The sequence below is a fragment of the Nicotiana tomentosiformis genome, chromosome 9 (genome assembly GCF_000390325.3).
Source record: "Nicotiana tomentosiformis chromosome 9, ASM39032v3, whole genome shotgun sequence".
NCBI classification, from domain to species: Eukaryota; Viridiplantae; Streptophyta; class Magnoliopsida; order Solanales; family Solanaceae; genus Nicotiana; species Nicotiana tomentosiformis.
This window is the reverse complement of record NC_090820.1, coordinates 105,631,114-105,649,369: the sequence shown is the minus strand read 5'-3', so window position 1 is coordinate 105,649,369 and position 18,256 is coordinate 105,631,114. Positions and strand designations below refer to the sequence as shown.

The following is an 18,256-nucleotide window of genomic DNA, read 5'->3' as shown; positions in this document are numbered from 1 at the left end:
CATAATTTTTCTTAGATTCCCTTTCGGTCTAATCTTGCATCAAAAGCAAAGCCAAAAATGGCTGCAAAACTGGCTACAGTTTCCCTGTAATACCGAGAACAATTTGGAGCATATACGACATTGACGAAGGCAGGAATCCATCTGTGATCTATTTTGATAAGGCAGACAAAGTGTCTCAAAGAAACTGAAAAGGTCGCCTAAGCAAGACTTGCTTCATGGGAAAAGTTGATAAGCACCACAGACAGAAATTGGTTCTGGGTGCAAGACAACTAAATTTGATTTTGAAGCAAAATTGCCTTGCCTTAGGGACAAGGATTAGCGGTACCATGGACATCCGGGTATGAAACAGCCAGGGGCAACGTCAGAAAGACAATGTCTCTAGAAAGCGATACAGAGTATCCGGGAACCTCGGTACCACACTGACAAAATTAGTTCTTCGACAGCAGAGGGGTGAACTCAAACTACTCAGGGCATCAAGGCCACAAACCGACTACCACTTTAAAAACTCACAAATTTTTCTTTGTTTGAAGCAGGATCAAAGCGGTGCAGAATGGCGATTCTCAAAGGACGAATGTCACCAAAGGTAAGTTTCCTCAAAATCTCCACTTTCCTTTATTTGCAGCGTGCATCATTACTGTCCATACCTCCCATTTTCGTAGCTTAAACCAGGTAGAACCTTTTTGCCTTGGGGAATCCAGCTCACAGTTCCAGGTAAAAGTACTCTTCGCTCAGGATTTTTGACGTAGCTTAACACACGTAGAACCTTTTCGCCTAGGGGGATCCAGCTCATATTTTCGGGTAGAAGTACTCTTCGCCCATACTTGTTATTCATGGATTAACCCAGGTAGAATATTTTCGCCGAGGGATATCCAACTCATAGTTTCCGGGTAGAAGTACTCTTCGCTCAGGCAGTTTTTCGTAGCTTAACCCAGGTAGAACCTTTTCGCCTAGGGGGATCTAGCTCATAGTTCCGGGTAAAACTACTCTTCGCTCAGGATGTTTTACGTAGCTTAACCTAGGTAGAAACTTTTCTCCTAGGGAGATCCAGCTCATAGTTTCGGGTAGAAGTACTCTTCGCTCAGGATGTTTTATTTAGGTTAACCCAGGTAGAACCTTTAAGCCAAGGGGGATCCAGCTCATAGTTCCGAGTAGAAGTACTCTTTGCTCAGGATATTTTATGTAGCTTAACCTAGGTAGAACCATTTCACCTAGGGGAATCTAGCTCATAGTTCCGGGTAGAAGTACTCTTCGCTCAAGATGTTTTACGTAGCTTAACCTATGTAGAACCTTTTCGCCTAGGGGATCCAGCTCACAGTTCCGGGTAGAAGTACTCTTCGCTTAGGATGTTTTACGTAGATTAACCCAGGTAGAACCTTTAAGCCTAGGGGGATCCAGCTCATAGCTCCGGGTAGAAGTACTCCTCGCTCAGTTATTTTACGTAGCTTAACCCAGGTAGAACCTTTTCGCCTAGAGGGTTCCAACTCATAGTTCCGGGTAGAAGTACTCTTTGCTCAGGCTGTTTTTTGTAGTTTAACCCAGGTAGAACCTTTTCACCTAGGGGGATCCAGCTCATAGTTCCGGGTAGAAGTACTCTTCGCCCAGACTTGTTTTTCGTAGCTTAACCCAGGTAGAACCGTTTCGCCTAGAGGGATCCAGCTCATAGTTCTAGGTAGAAGTACTCTTCACTCAGGTTGCTTTTCGTAGCTTAACCCAGGTAGAACCTTTTCGCCTTGGGGGATCCAGCTCATAGTTCCGGGTAGAAGTACGCTTCGCCTAGGCTTGTTTTTCGTAGCTTAACTTAGGTAGAACCTTTTCGCCTAGGGGGATCCAGCTCATAGTTCCGGGTAGAAGTACTCTTCGCTTAGGTTATTTTTCGTAGCTTGACCCAGGTAGAACCTTTTCGCTTAGGGAATCCAGCTCATAGTTCTGGGTAGAAGTACTCTTCGCCCAGGCTTGTTTTTCGTAGCTTAACTTAGGTAGAACCTTTTCTCCTAGGGGGATCCAGCTCATAGTTCCGGATAGAAGTACTCTTCGCTTAGGTTGTTTTTCGTAGCTTAACCCAGGTAGAACCTTTTCGCCTAGGGGGATCCAACTCATAGTTCCGGGTAGAAGTACTCTTCGCTCAGGATGTTTTACGTAGCTTAACCCAGGTAGGACCTTTTCGCCTAGGGGGGTCCAGCTCATAGTTCCGGGTAGAAGTACTCTTTGCTCAGGTTGTTTTTCATAGCTTAACCCAGGTATAACCTTTTTGCCTAAGGGGATCCAGCTCATATTTCCGGGTAGAAGTACTCTTCGCTCAAGTTGTTTTACGTAGCTTAACCCAGGTAGAACCTTTTTCCCCTGGGGATTCAGCATTTTTTCAGTAATACAAGGCGCCAACTCCTGGTTACATTTCATTTCAGTAATACAAGGTACCAATCCCTGATTACATTTCTTCTTCAGTAATACAGGGCGCCAACCCCTGGTTACATTTCATTTTAGTAATACAAGAGACTAATCCCTGATTACATTCTTTTTCCGTAATACAGGGTACCAACCCCTGGTTACCTTTCCTCACCAGTATCAGGGTACAACAATCCTTAGTTTTATTTTCTGACATAGGGTCTCCATTCCTTAGTTGATTTTTATTTTTTAGACATAGGGACTTCACTCCTTAGTCTCCTTACCAGTATTAGGGTACACTATTTTCCATCGCATTTCCCCAATATAAGATACACCAATCCTTAGTTGAGGCACCATTTAGACAATCTGGGCACACCTTTCCCAAAGAATCATGTTTTCCCAGGATACACCAATCCCGACCTTTTGTTGCTTTCAATAATGAAGTAGTATAGAGTTTTGTTACAAATAACTCACGAAATTTTTCTAGTAAAGAGTGGGGTAGAAAAATTTCATTTGTTTGTTTGTTTTGGTATCTGAGCAAGTTTTACCTCGAGGCACGAGTTCGAGATGACCGATAAAAGAAGTCTTAATCCAAAATAAAGGAAAGAAAACAAAAGAAGCGAATCCAGAATGCAGAAGTGGATGAAAAGATATAAACTACTCAAGACTTGACTGAAGTCACGAGCATTACATTTTCCATTTTCATCAGAAGAGGCCGTAGAAGAATGTACTGGAACCTGCAGCGAGCAAGCATCAAGGTTCAGATTAGAGTCTGCGTGAATAACCAGTCAAGACTCAAGATCAAGTTTTAGAAGACCTATAGATATGAATCTTGTAACTCATAGCTGATAGGCTTGTTTATTCTCTTTCGATTTTGATGTAATAACACGACTACAGGCCGGAGCCTCGACGGAACCTCACTCGACTCTCCAACTCAGCATTCCATCCTTTTCCTTAAACTACACGTGACCCGATTCCCTTATAACTCGGGATATGTAGGCCGTCCAAAATCAGGACTTGGATGCACTCTATTCTCTCTTCCCTTTTGAATAATGGTATGGACAAAAATTAGTCATATCGCTCATCTTTCTTAGATTGAAAACACTTCATGTTTCCAAGCAAAGAGGGGCATGCTGCGAGCACCTAATTTTTGACTATATTTAAAAATTTTATCACTTTATTTTAGTATTTAAATAGTTTTAAGTTTAATTTTGATATTTTAACTTTTATACTATTTTTATTAGTAGGCTTTATTAGAGAATATGTAAAATTTTTACCAAAGTCTATTACATAGAGGGCGAAAGAATTTATTTGAATTACAGACCAAATTTAATAAAATTACTTCCTACTTTCCCTACACTATTTCTTTGTCCCATCACCCACCTACTACATTATTCACGTATCACATCTCACTCCCCTTTTACTATTCTCTTATCCCATAACTCACCTACTACACTATTCAAGTGTCACCATTCCTTGTCCCATGGTTCATTTTCAACACTCCTCCTCTCATCTTTTCTTATTATATGTACATACACAAAAAAGGAAAAAAAGGGGGGATTACCTCCTTCTTCCCCCGGCACAAAACGCACCAAACCTCCATTAACACCCACCTCCAAATCAGTCTTAGACTACCCTCAAAATCCATCACCCTTTTACCTACAAAAACCAACTGAAACTACCCCCAAAACATAGAAAAAAATAGCAATGAATCTCACCCTGAATTCCAGCAAAAAGCAGCCCGAAATTACAGCAAAAGCTGCCCAAAAATACAGCAAAATAGCTGCAAAACCTACCTCCATTAACACCAATTTTCAGCTTCAAAACTGCCGCAAAAACGCAGTGATTCTCCCTCTAAAAACCAGCTCGCAAACATCATAAAACTGGCAGGAAAAAGCCACTCTTGGTCGCTAAAATCTGAGTGAAAACAATCCGAAAAAAATTCCCGACAAGGTCTTGGTTCGAGGTTCCGGCGTACGGTTAGCTACGAGTTAACGACGAAGGTCTCGTTTTTGTTTCTAGATCTCTTCACTTTGGACGAGATTATGTACGAGTAGGAGATTTTTTCTTATTAATATATTTAAAAGCCGTTGCATGTTCAAGGTCCATTTCCATGCTCTTATAAGTATTTCCATTAAAGCTTCATATTTTGGATTATCGGTGTGATTAACTGTTGAATCAATGTGAAAGTCTGAGTGGTTTATTGCTCTCTGCTTCATCACCGACAAATTCTACTGTGTTTTGAATCAATCTTTTACTAAGTGCATATCTTGTTTAATAGTTACTCTTGTCAAGTGGGGTTCCTATGGCTTTATGTTGGGTGTGAGTATTAATCATGAATTGAAAAAGTCAAATGAGCTATTGTTTGATTTGGTAGAGATCACGTTGGAGCTTAGCAAGCTTTCACTTTATTCCATTAATTTTCTTAAGTAAGTAGAATGAATAAGTAGGATTTATTTTCTTGTCACATTATCATATCTATATCAGGCATAATTGATACCTCTAGTAATCTTTAATAATCAATCTTATCTTTTCCGTAATTCTACCCCGTAACCTTTTAGCCTCACAATAATCCCAAACTTAGCAAATAATTAAACAACTTTGAATAACGTAGTGTGCTTTAGGTGTGGCCAATAATAAATTATCGTGACTATGGGTACGATTTCCGTGGCATAATCATGGTACGTAATTCCAAATTCGAGTGCACGCTTGTGTAACTTGACCTTAAATGAAAAGTCATAATAAAATTATAATGTTATTTATAATGTAATTTTGTCCTTCAATAATAATCAAGCAATGAAAGTGGACATAGGTAAAACATGAAACCCAATAAAACACAGTTTATCCAAAAATAATATAAGCCAAATGTAGTCAATAAAGCGACCGTGCTAGAACCACGGGACTCGGAAAATGCCTTACACCTTCTTCTCGGTCAACAGAATTTCTTATCCGGACTTTATTTTCGCAGACCAATAATAATAGAGTCAAACCTTCCTTTGACTAGAGATTCAAATAAAAGGTGACTTGGAATACCCAAAAATTAATTCCAAGTGGCGAATCTGTAAATAAAATAATCCCTAATCAAGTTTGTCACTTTAATTGGAAAAATCCTTTAACCCACAACCTATAAAACACAATATCTTTTTGGGGGTAGAAAAGAGGTGTGACAAGAGTTTTACAAATGTAAAAGTTAAATCAATTAGTTATTCATTGGTTATCCATTTTCTAAATGGATAATATGGTTCTTATCCATATTTGACCCGTTTTTAAAAAATTTATTATCCAACCCATTTTTAGTGAATAATATGAGTGATTAACTGTTTTCTTTTAACCATTTTATCACCCTTGGTGCTAAGAACACCTTTTTGATCTTCTAATATAATATATTTTATGTTAGTATACAATTATGAAATGGACATGAGCCTTAACTCAATCCAAAAACAAACATATAACTCATGAGGCGAGAAGTGCAAAAGCCCATATAAAAAAGAGACAAACAACTCCATCTCACACCGATCAGAGTCCTTATTGGTGTGGGATAGGATTATTTTCCTCATTTGATGGTCTTGTGCAATCTCAAAATCATGATTAGCTAGCTTTTGTGGTTAAATTAGACCCAAGGTCAATTTTCTTAACATGGTATCAAAGGCAGATACATTTCAAATCTTAGTTTACCTGATGTTGAGCCCCCCGTGCTATATTATTGACACTCCAGATATCCAATCATGTTGAGCCCCCCGTGCTATATTATTGACACTCCAGATATCCAATCATGGGCATGCTGAGAGTGACTTTTGGGATTGAGTTAGACTAAGGTATTTTGTGGTAGGTTTTGCTGTTATGTCCCCCTCGTCTATACTTTTTTTTTTTTTTGTTAAAGCCGAATCCATCTTTAAGAAAAAATAAAGTTAGGCCATGTCGGTATTAAAGTCGAATCCATCTTAATTCTTGATTTATCCTATGTTGAGACCTCATATTATATATATTGTCTATGCTCCAAATGTCAAGTCCGGGATATGCGTGTGGTATTCGAGTCCAACATCAATGTGGGATGGGGTTATTTGCCTATTTATATAGTCTTGTGCAATCGTATCACATGATTTAGCTTTTGGGATTGAGTTGGTCGTAGGTCCATTCTCTTTAACATTTAAAATATAATATTTGTATATAAAATTTTCTTTTCTTAATAAAAACCACCGTTCTGGTAAGGGATCAGGCATGATGCCTACCTCATATATTAAAATCCAAAAGAAAAATACATATACAAGAAATATGTGAAACTTAACCTCTCCAAAAGCTAAAAGAAAAGTGGACATGCCCTTAATTACATCTTTGCATTACCATTGCCTAGAAGATAACCATTAGCTAGGCGTCCTGTGATATGTCAGCGAAGAGAGGATTCCTCTTCAATATTACACGTATAATTTCACAAAGAAATTATCTAAGCATTTTTCATACCAATCCATCTTACTGTAATTCCTCATTTCTTGATTATTGGACTTCATCAAACAGGCAACCAAAGTGAGACATCATTAGTTCATTTCCTAAAATGTGTAGTTGCTAAAAGATGCATAAATCAAGAAAATTTTAAAAGAATATTTACCTTTCTTGAAAATTAACGTTGAGTTGACAGTTAATATTAGTATATTGTATGGTTGAATTACGGGGCAAATCTTCTTTGGCAATGACACCAAATTTGCACCAAATGGTAGTGAATTAGGGCTATTTGCCAAAGAAGATTAGCCCAGTAATAAGTCCATACAGATTAGCCCAGTTTTAACATTTCTAATACTTGAAACCCTTTTATAGCAAAGAGGAAAATGTATTATTCTTTCATTTGGAGAGTATATTATAACGCATATGCTTTGATATGTATGTATGTCTTAAGGAATCATGCAATTGCGTGCAAAATCCGAGCACATTCTTTCACATTTAAATGTATCCTATGTTTTTTTCTTGAGAAAATGACACTGTATAGTCGCTCTTAAAATAATAGCCAAACAAATGTATATTTTTATATATATATACATTCTGTATATTATATACAAAATTTATATATTTTTTCTACATTTGTTCGGCTACCGAATGTAAATACTTTCTGGCGCGGGCTAAAAGTGAAAAAAACTTATTTTTCTTGCAGCATGACTCGTTTTCCTTTTAGATCTCTTCCCCCCAGAGAGCAACAATTGACAAGTTTGGGCCATAAAAGTTTCATATAGCTAGCAAGCAGAATTGGTCCGTTTATTTTTTTTTATAGTTTGAAGTACATTTTTCATTAGTTAAACAAAATACCCCCTCTATTACATATCATGTATATATCTTACTTTCTATTTTAGTCAGCCAAAAATAGTCTATTTCTATCATTTAGTAAGTTTTTAAGTTCAACATTCTCATTTCCTAATGACGTCATTTTGTAGGAAGTGGCAAAGCCGAATTTCGCGAAAGGTGCTCAAAATTTAATATACACACATAAAAATAATTTTTGACCTTTATACACAATATAAGTTTTTATATACACCGTATAATTTTTCGATGAAGGGTGTTCGGTTGACCACCCTTTAGTATATATATGGCTATGCCACGGTATATAGGAATGACATATCATGGGCCTCACGGTTTTGTGATTTGTCCCTTGGGCAATGGACGTTAACCCAAGAGCGCATCAACAATTGAATCATGAACTCGCCATTATATGACCCGTAACCTTTTCATCTTATTCTAATGTGGGATTTGTCTGAGGCAAATTTCATTGCAGAGCAATTACTATTAGTTGCTCAGGACAATGATGCTTGATTTGAAAAGATTAAGCAATTCTACACCTCTATTTAAAGGCTAGGAGTTAAATTCCTAGCTCTTCTTGTTTGAATAACATTCTTTATTCTTCATATTTGAATAATATTCCTACCTCTTCTCCTATATACCAGAAGTGAAAGTGAGTTCTAGAAACTGAAAATTTTAAGGCATATCCCAAAACGTAATAGCATCTCCTATTTTTCAAGCATAAATATTCCTTTGATGACATGAATATTATCTAGGGAAGTCTGATTTTCAAGCTAGCTCAAAAAAAGAAGAGTCTGGTCCGGTATGAATTTAGGCACGGCCCGTCCGTCCTTATTTTCAGTTGTTCCAGTTGAACCACCAAAGGTTGTGGCAGAGAGTAAAATATTCCTCCATCTTTAATCAGAGGTCTCGGGTTCGAGCTCGGGGCGTGGAGTTGTCTTTGGGAAGGAGCGTCTTACGCCCCAAATTGGATTTTAATTCTCGCACGAATTTGAATTAGTCAGCCCCAATACAGGTACTCCAAATTTTAAAAAAAAATCACCATTTGAACTTAGCATCTTATTAATTAGTCAATTTTAGTAATTGCAAGACAGAATATTTGTACCTTTCACTTCACTTTGTCAAAAGAAAGCAAACCACCATATACTCTTTAGATTGCATAGTGCCAGCCAAATGAACTCCTGCAACACATTTTAATCTTCAATCCTCTCTATTATCCGTTTGTTTCTACTAATTAATTAGTTTTTAAACACTTATATGGTTTGATTAAAATATATAACAGTAACATATATGATTAACATTGTTAGTGTTCACTCTGTATGGAAAAAGAATAACATGTACTGTCGATAAAAACTCACTCATGTTACACCAATTCAACGAATCCAAGACGTGTCTTTTATGTTTAAGTGTGTGATCATCTCATCTAAAATGTTAAACTGTTAGAGAGCGTATAATAAGTTGAATGACTTTAGTATTACAAAAATATAATTTGTAACTTTATTGATACAACAAGTAAAGTTCAGTTATCACGCGTGAAAAAAAGATGCTATTTAGCTATTATATTTTGGAATTGCAATAAATATTTTTATTTTCCGATGATAGATCTGGCAAGGGTCTCATTGGGGAAAAAAACAATTAACGAAGATGAGAACATAAATTCTTTTTCAATTTTACATAATACAACGAGGCATAAATAAAAAACAACTCCAAGATTTGTTTACGAAGGCTGAGCATGGAAAATTAGATATATCATTGAACTTTTTTCCATTAGATAGTAAGTAATTATCACAAAATTTTCCTCATTTAAAACGTAATCTCATTATCTGTCAACCTACAAAATGCTACATATGATATATAACCAAAGGAAAATCCAAGTAAATTCCTTTAATTTGGAGGGGAAAAGCTAGTATTATGTCAAAGTAAACTCATTTAACTTGAAACTATTACAAGTTGAAGTTAGCTAGTATTAGCTCAATTCTCAAAATGCTTAGTTTAAGATCTTCATTAGTTTTGAAAGGTTGGATGAGTTTATAGTGTCCTAGATCACTTCATCAGTATTTACCTTAACGTTTGATTTGGATGCTCAGATTCTTTCACATGGTATCAAAGTAGGTAAAAGTCTTGGTTCAAGTCTCACTATCATCCATTATCACAAAGATTTTTCTCGTTCTTGTCCATGAGAAAGAATGTGGTCCGCATGTGAAAGCGATTAAGCTTTTAGTTAAGATGGTCGGTCACAGAGCCAAACTTTGGTGAACCCGTTTGCGCAACTGCTTTTTCTTTTTGTGTTTTATTGCTCTGAACTCTCTCAAAAGCTATGGAGCTGCTCTAGGCTTCTTTCTCAATATTATTTCATCTCATCTCAAATAATTAATATTGCTTCTATCCCAATCATTAATATGTTGAGCCTAATTTGTCTTCCTCTACTCCAGGCGCGCTCCTTCTGAACATCCACACTTAAAGAGGCAAATATCGAGAAAAATTAGAAAATAAGATTTACCTTTTACGCAATTAAATAGACTGTTATAATAATGTATGGCTGAATTATGGGGCAAATCTTCTTTGGCAATGACCAAACTTGCACATAATAGTGAAGTGTGACTGTTTGCCAAAGAAGATTAGCCCAGTAATGAGTCCATACAATTTGAAGTCTCTCTTGACCAATTTCTTTATGAAAATTTCTAGTAATTGAAACCCTTTTATAGCAGAAAGAAAAATGTAGTATTATTTCATTGGAGTATATTTTAACGCATATGCTCCATTTATATGTGTTGAGGAATAATGCATCTAAAGTACAAAGTCTGAGCACCGTCTTTCACACTTAAATGTATATTCTCTTTGTCCCAATTTATGTGATGCAGTTTGGATTTAATTTTGTTAGCATAAGAAGGTTTTTGCACTATCAAGATTTAGGTCATCTATACATGTTGTAACAGGTAACATGTCTTTTTGTCACGAGAACAAATTTAACATTTTAAGAAGGCTTACTAGTAGATATACTTTGGATAACCTGTTGAAATTTGGACTTATGTTAATTGGTTATAACCTGAAAGAATAGTGACGTAGTCGCAAATGGTGGATAAATAAAAGATCTAATATTAAATACTATGTGTATGGATAAGTGAGGTCCAATAATAATTGGTCTGTGATGGGGAGACACTCTTTATAAATAGAGGCCACACCCCCCCCCTCCCCTTTCCCTAGCTATAAGAAAACCTTTAGCGTATTCTGTCTCTTGAATACGTGGTAACAATAAACGTCCCATCAGTCAAGTTCTCAAGACCGTGAGAGCGTATAGCTAGTTACTGTGTCGATAGAGTTGAACAATACGCTTCCTTAGACTCCAACTCAAGATTATGATTTAATAACTGTTCGATTGTATCTTAATCTCTACTATGACTACGAATTAATAATCTTACATTATCTGACTGTGTAAAAAATTCTTGACACTGTATGTAACAAAGAAGCTCAAAAACTATATTGCCTTATGTACTAATAAAAAACCTGCATGTGTCCTTTTATTTAGTTTCTTGCGTTTTAAGGCATGTCTCTACAATTGTACACCTCTACTTGGAGGCAAGGAGTTAAGTTGCTGGCTCTTTACTATTCCATGAGACATAAATTAAAGGAACTAAATTCAAACATGAAAGTGAAGCATCTGAAGCTTGTGGCGGATCACTTTTAACTCTAGAACATTTACTTTCCGAATTGGCACAACTGTCAAAAGGAAAAGGAACATGACAATATTCAAATAAAATATAAGAAAAGAAAAACAAGAGCACATTCCTAAGCTTCTATGGGACATTCTCCTTCATCGTACGATCTCTTACTCAGAGGCGGAGTTAAGATTTGAAGTGTATGTGTTCGAATTATAATCATTTTTAATAAATGTTCAAATTATAATCATTTTTAATCAGATTCTAAATTAATAATTTGTATATGTTTAATAAATTTTATCAAATAAATACAGAGTTTGAACTAAAACTACTGGGTTCGACGGAACCTGTAACTCGCTCTTTAGCTCCGACCCTGCTCTTACTTTCTTATTCTTGATCAGAGTTGAACTAATATTCCCTTGCTAAGAAATTTCATATTCTTGTTTGGTGGTGTCATACATGGATCTGACACCAGTATAAGACTCATTAATTTTTTCTTTTTTACTTTTTTTTAAACCCTATCAGTTTCTTCTTTCTTTTTTCTTGTTCTCTATGTTTGCATGCAACCATCGCATATGGTTTAGAGTTAATATCCTAAAACCCTTTGTAGCTATCTACTTAAATTATAGAGTGTCCCAAAATTCTCCTGAACTATTTTCCCATTCATGTTTAAAAAACAATTCGGTGCTTACTTGGCATAATGTGTGTAATAACTTGCCAAAGAGCGCGTGAAGACTCAAAAAAAACAATCAAAATAACCCACCTGACAGTATTTAATGGCTAATTAGCCTTATACTTTTTTAAAATTTACTTTTCTTTTTTTTTTTTCTCCTCATTTTCTTCATTGTTTTCACCTTTCTTCATTATTGTTTTTACCTTTCTTCTTCATTTGTTCATCTTCCTTCCTCATTTTTTCACCTTTCCTCTTTAGTTCTACATATGAATTTCCTCTGAAAAGGTTTCACCCCTCTTATTCCTGTATTTGTTTTTTTAATTTTTAGCTTTCTTTCATTTCTTACCCATAATATTCATTTAAATTTTCTTATTAAATTCAACACTTTGTAGACACTACAAAAAAACAGCGTTTAGCGACGAAATTTAGCGACAAGAGATACTCCGTAGCTAAATAACGACGGATTAGCGATGAATTTTATAGTTTGTCGCCAAATAAGCTATAAAATAATTCGTATCAAATATAGCAGCGGATTAGCGACAAAAATTTATATTCGTCGCTAAAATTGGCGCAAAATATTAGCGCCTTTATTTTACCTATAAAATTAGCGACGAAAGTGGGGCAACAAAAGTTATTAAAACTTAGCGACGGATTTAACGTCAAAAAATCAGTCGCTGCATTTATTTTACTTATCAAGACATTCCAAAGTTAGTTGTGACAAAATTTTCCATCGCTAGTTTCCTTAAAATAAAATTTCATTAGTTATTATTAGCGACAGAAATCAGGTACGTCGCTATTTTCGTTGCTAAATTTTTGGTCCTAAAAATAAAATTACCCTAGTTAAAAGACATTCCAACAATTAGGGCACAAACACGCCCACTTTCTCTCCTCTCTATCAGACTCTCACTTTCATTCCTCTTCAAAAATGTGAGTTTTTTTCTTCAAATACAAAAAAATGGGCGTGAATTTAGGGTTAATGTCTGAAAATAGAAGAAAACTTTCGAAATTGCAAATTTTTTGCTGCAGAATTCTGAAATTCGAAGTCGTGTGTTTGCAGAATTCTGAAATTCGACGTCGTCCGCTAATTTTAGGGATTGTATATCCTTAATACGGTAAGCTTTTTTGTGATTTTATTCCTGTTTTGTAGATCTGGGCGAGAATCATGTTCATCCTGTCTTGTGCTTCTGTCATGGAACATGACTGGAACTCCTTAAATCTAACTAAAAAGGAAAGTGTCCGATTTTCTGCAAACTAATTCAATGCCTAGCAAATGGATGTCAGAATATATAAGCCAAGATTTTATCTTCTGCAATGCAGTGACTTTCTGTGGGATTTTATCTTATTTTTTGGATAATTTTTTGGGGAAGTGTTCAGGAAATAAAATCTGAGCTAAAATATGTGAAAAAACAATGAATGCTCCTCTAAGTTCTACTAAAAAATAGATCTGGGTATTTTGTGTAAGAATTTCTGTCCACCTGTTAACTTGATCATGTGTTGGATTAAAGTGAGGGTGGCTGGGTGTTAAGATATGTTGGTCATCTTCTTTCATGTCTGAAGATTGGAAATAAGTTAGATGTTCTTGATAAAAATGGCCTCTTCCTGTCATGCCTGAAGTAAAAACGAATTGATTAAATTTTGTATGTATGTTGGTTCAATATCGTTGGGTATCCTTGATTATATCAATGGCTCTCTTTTAATTGTCGTTATCATTCTAGAATCATGGGGTATTAGACCAATTTTCACATGAGTTTCAATTTGCAGAAGGTTTGTTGGCCACTTAATCTTCATGACTTCCATATTTGAATTAACTATAAGCATCCTTAGTCATAATGTGAAATTATGGAGGAGCTCATTGAAAGCAAATGAAATTACCAGCAGTTATCTCAGTGTTAATTGAGTCTTATTAAATAAAGAACTCTAAGGTCTTATTTATTTTAATATTAAATAGGAAACTAAAATTAATATTAGAAGGCATTCTATTGGGATTCTTCAATTGATAGTGCGGTGCGGATGTAATGGAAGCACAGAAAGATACAGTAATTTTGTTAGCAAACTAAAATCAAATGGGGTGCAACCAGACTCTATTCCAAATAATGTGTGGCAAAGTTGGTTGAGACTTTGGAAAGATCCTAAGTGTGTTAAAAAGTCAGAAATAAATGCAAAACATCGTTGTGCTGGGAGCGGAGTTGCCACTGGGACTCACACAGGTGGCTCTATCAGTGTTGGGGAGCATTGCAAGAGACTTGTAAGTGTATATAAAATATCTGAAAATCTCATTTAAGTTTACTCTAATTCGAATCTGAATCTCATTTAAGTAGGTTACCTGAAGTTGTGAGCTGCGGATTGTCTCTTGTTCTATTTTTAATATTCTGCGTTTGAGTTATGTTTATTGAACTTTTGTGCATTGGTAGGATTTGCATTTTCCTTATAAATTGACTATAAATTGACACATGACTGTCCAGCGAGTCTACCTCATCTGCTTGATCTGCCCAGCTTTTTGATAGTTCCTTAGGATTCTTTGTTGCTATCAGTTCATTATATTAGTTTTTTGATAGTTCCTTAGGATCCAGAAAAATATCTCTTCTTTTTAGTATGTATAAATTACATAATGAAGTTATCCACAGTAATTAATTTCTAAAGTTGATCAATATGTCTTCAAAAATCGTGAGTTGCAAATTTTTTGAACGATTAGTTACCACTTTGAATTGAAACAAATAAAAAGGAAATTAAGGTCCAAGTTTGTGGTCCAATTGTATATGTTGAGAATCATTTGTTGGCGGGGAAAGAGGAACATAATATGAAAGAAAAGAAAACAAGAGGGAAGTATTGGCAAGCATAGTGAATGTACCTTCAGATAATGATCAGCAAGTTAATCATCTGCCCAGATATTTAGATATTGAGTTGAAAAAACTAATGTAATGTTTTAGTACCACAAAAGTGCCAAAATCTCAAATTTTTGACACCCCATTTCATCTAACAGATGTGTCAACATGTTAAATCTTCAAATCTTTTTTGGAACTCATATAAGGTAGCCTAGCTCTTCAATATAGGGAAAGGGGACATGGGGAGGAATACAAGGTGCAGTCCAACTGGATAAGCAAATCTTCATATATTTGGGGTTCTAAAGGGTCTAGTAAAATTACAGAAGTAGGTGGTCTACTGTAGGAACCGTAGGAACTGTAGGTGCCACATCTAAAGGGTGTTCTTTTTGGTATTGTAGTAAAAGCTGAATCTTGGAGGTGTATGTAGATCATTTTCTTTTAGTTGATACTAGTGTTATGAATAAGTTCATGACAGGTGATGTAATTTTTCTAAGTACTTGGTCCTGCTGCATGGACATCTCCCTCTCTCCCTTTCTTTTCTTGTGCATGCTTACAGGAAGGGGATTGGAGAAAACACAAGAAACTCATCTTAAATACTAATTTTCCCCTTTTTTAATCTGTTACATTTTGCTTTGCTTTTCTAGTAGTTGTAAACTCAGTACTTTCTATCTCTTTGGTTTTTTGAGAGATTTAAGGTTATATTCAGTATACCACTTCGTTTCTCTTCTTCCAAGGCAAAATTTAAATCCTTTATGGATAGGCACAGTCTTGTGAAATAGCTGTCCGAGCTGTCAACTTGTAGTGCTATTTTCAACTAAATAGTGCTCTACTTAGGTGCCTGTCATTTGTGATATTGCTCAGTTTTCTATCATTTTTGTCCTGATCAGGTTTCTTTTAGCCCTGTTAGTAGCATGGTTAATCTAGTCATCATTGGTCAATAGCTGGGCCATATTTGCCTGAGAAGTGAGGCTCTTTAGCTTCTAAATTCACTGCTTTATACCCTGCTCTAAAGACAAAATTGATAATTCCCTTTTTCTCTTGCTAATTCAGTGCTAAAGCGTGTGTTTAATTAGATTTGCAATGGCCAAGGTCTCTCAAGTTTGAATATTCATTTGACACCCATTACTTAAAATGTCTAATATATACTACTAAAATCATTTAGGTATATTTCAAGGAAAGTTCTAAGTTGACTTCATTGTCAATATGTTTGTATGTTATAACTAGTTTTTTTATAGTGAGCAGTTTTAAGTTGAAAATAAAGAATGCGCATGTATGACATTATAGATCTGCCTCTAAGCTACTACTCATACAGAATTTGGTGGTTTAAAGCAAGGCATTCGATATTATCAGGGGTGGCACCTTAGCAATATTAGCACTGAATTTGATTCTTCACAGTCTTAAGGTCTATCTTCTTAATTGAATAACTTTTGTATAGGCTGTTAAAAAGGGTCGAGATCCAACACCAAGTGAGTTGCATTTGCACGTCCATATACATGGTAATGATTGAAAATCTTTTGTTGTTGAGAAATCCCGAATCGTACATGTAAGATAACTTTTTAAATAATTTTATTGACTTTACTTTCATATATTTTTTCATTTTGTAAATTGAATGCTCAATATTATTTAGTCTTTTTATTTCACTAATTATTAACTCTTCTACAGGAAAAATATCAGGAGATATTACAACAACCAACACAGACTCAATCTAATATTGATCAGTGTAAAGTATATTATTAACCCGCGGGAGGAGAAAAGAAAAGAAGAGTATATGGTCTTGGATCTCAAGCAAAATGCTACTACGGGCCAAATCTTCATGACTCTTTTGGATCTGATGCTTCATCGTCAGCAACACCTCCAAATGCTCAATCAACACCGATAGGAAATCTGGATGAGTTAGTGATGCGATTGATTCCTGCACTGACAGATCATATAGTTTCTATAATTGTTGAGCGGGTACGCGAATTAGTTTTCTTACCCTCGCATAAGACAAATACTGATCTTACCAACCACTCATTAGATGTGGCACCTACAGTTCCTACATCTTCTACTGCTGCTAACATTAATGAGGTTCATGCATTGGATTTTGATGATGACCGTAACTCTCCAGCCTCGCATAGTTAGCCTATTTTGTTTGGACTTTATTGTTGGTCCTTGTGGATATTTTGTACTTAACAATACCGTTATATGCATTATGCTATATATTTTTGACCTTGTTGAATATATTGTTAATTTATATTAATATCAGTAACTTTTTATTAAGTGTATTTAATAGCTTTTATGTAATATGCTTGAACAGAGTACATTTAAAATAATAAATAAAAATAATTTTAAAAAATCAGCAATATATTAAAAATAAATTAGCGACGGATACTTTCTGTAGCTAAAATTATCGCGTAAAATTAAATCTTGCGACGAATTGGCGACAAAAGGTTTTGTTGCAAAAAGCAGGGAGAATTAGCTATAACACGATTAGCGACAGACGATTTCGTCGCTATTAAGAACAAACGACAATTTTGTTATGTATTGTAGCGACAAAAGTCATCAAAATAGCGACAGAAACAAGCAATATAGCGACGGTTATTTCCATCGCTAAACTTTGCTACAGATATATTCCGTCACTCATCGGTCGCTAATTCTGCGATGGTTTGGTATTTTTTGTCGTTATGAGCCTAGCTACGAGCATTTTAGAGACAAACTTGAATTCGTCGCTAAACAACTATAGCGACGAAAAATAGTGGTTTAGCCACGGAATACGACCGTCGCTAAACACTATTTTTTTTGTAGTGAGAGAATAAAGTTGAAACTTTTGAACCTTGTCTATGTAATCTAGAATCAGAATATATAGTTATTGGCGGATTGATTTCTTGTTTGTGGAATGTTAGCTAGTGTAATCTTATTTGTGTAATATACTTAGATGATTTTTTCAGAAATACAACATTATATGCCTTAATATTTTTTTTTGCTGCAAAATGAATATAAATAAGCACTTTTTGTTTTGGTAACAGTTGTGAATTACCATTGATACCAAATTAGCAACACGAATTTTTGTAGGCGTATTAAGGTAGAGGAGGTGGAAGGGGCGATGTGTAAGATGTGCAGGGGCAGAGCGACGGTCCCAGACGAAATCCCAGTGGAATTCTGGAAGAGCGCGGGTCGAGCAGGATTCTAGTGGCTCACTGGATTGTTTAATGTTATTTTCAGGACGAAGAAGATGCCCGAAGAATGGAGGTGGAGTACGATGGTTCAGTTGTACAAACACAATGGTGATATCTAAAATTACAATAACTATAGGGGTATAAAGCTGTTAAGTCATACTATGAAGGCTTGGGAGAGGGTAGTGGAGGCCAGGGTGAGGAGGTACGTGTCTATTTTCGAGAACCAGTTTGGATTCATGCCGAGGTGTTCGACTATGGAAGCGATTCATCTGGTGAGGAGATTAGTGG

At 35.6% G+C, this 18,256-nt stretch overlaps 1 pseudogene; it reads left to right on the top strand.

The window, feature by feature from the left end:
* Positions 1-550: 550 nt before the first annotated feature.
* LOC104098051 (uncharacterized) lies at positions 551-17,031 on the top strand (annotated as a pseudogene).
* The last annotated feature ends 1,225 nt before the right edge of the window (positions 17,032-18,256 follow it).